This window comes from Aplysia californica, unplaced genomic scaffold, assembly GCF_000002075.1.
Source record: "Aplysia californica isolate F4 #8 unplaced genomic scaffold, AplCal3.0 scaffold00213, whole genome shotgun sequence".
Lineage (NCBI taxonomy): Eukaryota > Metazoa > Mollusca > Gastropoda > Aplysiida > Aplysiidae > Aplysia > Aplysia californica.
The window spans coordinates 604,603-607,314 of NW_004797483.1; positions in this window are offsets into that span (position 1 = coordinate 604,603).

The following is a 2,712-nucleotide window of genomic DNA, read 5'->3' on the forward strand; positions in this document are numbered from 1 at the left end:
TTTCCACATTGAGTTCATTGACCTCTTGACTATTTATAGCCTGAGATAAATGACACAGCTTCGGCAGAGCTACTCAGACGTTGGCGGACATGCACGCAGGAACCGATCAGACCAAATTGGCTATTACCGTCAACAATTGGGTTGTTTCTGTCTTGGTGGACACTCGGCCTGGCGACACCGGTCAACTAAAGGTTGTGCGTGATATATCCCATGCGCAGACGACATGTATTACAATATCCTAGATCGTGTATCATAACTGTGTTAACTTAAAGCCAAAATAAAGGGCAAAGGCGGACAAGTGTCGCCCTTACTCGACTGTGGCGAAACCGGGGTTTTATCCTTCATTCGGGCACCTGTAGTGCGCAAATTTCGAAGCGAAGCTTCTGTGGAGAGCAAAGAGCAGCGATCGTGACTGTAGTTGACCGTCTAGAATATACTTTATGTCTATGGTTCCAGCTGAAAGATAGAGATACGGTGCCTAACAATACATTTTCTTCTCCACGTGGGAATCGAACTCCAGTACTGTGCATGCAAAGGAATGATGCCAATTTTCCCCTCCAGTACTGAATTAACAATAACATCAATAGACATAAAGGTCTTGAACATCTAGCTCTCACTTGCAAAATTGAAAGCAAACGAGGGCCCAGAGCAACCTATTTGGGTAACGGGGAAAGATCGGGGAAACGTAGCTTTTTTTAAGAGCATCCGAGCAAAGGAATGGATGGAGAACCATGATCGCTGATGTCTGAAGCAGATCTGGTACTGAATACTGAATGAATGAATCAAGTGGCTAGCCCATAATAGGGAAACGTGAAAAGTTTTTGTTCAAGGCCTCTACCCTGATGAAGGGGAGAAAGGCAGTGATGGTGATGACTAAATTGTGTTTAATACGGATGCGTTATGTTGTCTTGTGTGTGTGTATAGGGGAGGGACAGTTCCTTTTTTTTCTCGTGGGTGGGGGGGGGGTGTCTAACCGTTGGCAGTGTTATGGTACAAACCGTTGAGTCATGACAGACTTATTGATTGGCGCATTTGGAGCTGTCAACACATAACGTAGACAGTAAACAAGGTCTATGAAGTGCAGTGATTGATTTCATCGATATTTTTCAAAGTAATTGGTCGATTTATTGAGTCAATGAGTGAGTGAGAAAAAGAAAGGGGAAAAGTGACGAAGGTACTGAGAAAACGGGAGTGTGAGCCTATGTGTCTGTGAGAAATTGAGCAAAGTTGAGGGATGAGTGATTGATTGGGTGAGAGGGTAAGTGAGTGAGTGAGTGAGTGAGTGAGTGGGGGAGTGAGTGAGTGGGGGAGTGAGTGAGTGAGTGAGTGAGTGAGTGAGTGAGTGAGTGAGTGAGTGAGTGAGTGAGTGAGTGAGTGAGTGAGTGAATGAGCGAGCGAGCGAGTGAGTAAGTGAGTGAGTGAGTGAGTGAGTGAGTGAGTGAGTGAGTGAGTGGGAGAGTCCAAGAGTGCGTAGGTGTAGCTCAAGAGCAAGGTCCTTGGTAGACAAAAAAAGAGCGACATATAAAGATGGGTGGAAAGATAGATAGATAGATAGATAGATAGATAGATAGATAGATAGATAGATAGATAGATAGATAGATAGATAGAAAGATAGAAAGATAGATAGAAAGATAGATAGGTAGACACATTTCGTCTCAGTAGTTGATGAAAACACACTGTTGATGACGTCCAAAGAAAGATAAATAGGGAAAACCTGATTGTCTACACACGTGTCTGATTGTTTGTTTTTGACCTGACAACAAGAGCTACAGTCACTGGCGTCTGTGAACGCAAATGATAAAAATTGTGGGTTCCGATCCCAAGGGAGAAAGATACTCGATGAGGCATCTCTGTTTTTTGTGCTGGGATGAAACTTGCACACACACAGAGGATTGACCCTGTCACTACAGGCTCGAACTAGCCCCTTATCTATCCTCCTTAGCTCTAGATGATCTTGATTGTGTCAAAGAGGGCGTAGAATGTTGACAGTTTATTATATCTTCTGTTAAGTGGAGCCTGCTGGTATCAACGATGCCCCAATGTGGGGCTCCCGTGGTGAGTAGTTCATGAGCCCAGGTTCATATAGCAATATTCATATAGCGTGTTCATATATCTTGATTTTGAAGAAGTAAATACCCATATTATCTATCTATCTATCTATCTATCTATCTATCTATCTATCTATCTATCTATCTATCTATGACATGTGCACACTACGCTTAGGCTTTGAGGGGTGATCAATACGGTGTACCGGCCACTGTGGTGGAGAGGTTTTGCACTACGCAGTCGCACGCTAAAGACCCGAGTTCAGTTCTCGTAATGGGCTATTCCACGGAAACTGATAGGACATAATTTCGACTATACTTTCTTACAATAATAAGACTGTAATTCAATAGTAAATAAGTATTTCAACTTTAAATAGTCAGAACATTTGAAAGACGTTTCAAAATCATATTAATTGCAGTCATTGGAATAAGAAGGACTTTATGCAGATTCTGTGGCGTGTTTAGTTTCGGTAACTGACGTAATTTGTCCCGTCACGAGGTGGATGTTGAGTGACACTCTCCGTGACAACGCAGCACTGACTTGGTCCTTGTAGCTAAGCTCTAGGCGGTAAACGTAGGCTATATTGTAGCTAAGCTCTAGGCGGTAAACGTAGGCTATATTGTAGCTAAGCTCTAGGCGGTAAACGTAGGCTATATTGTAGCTAAG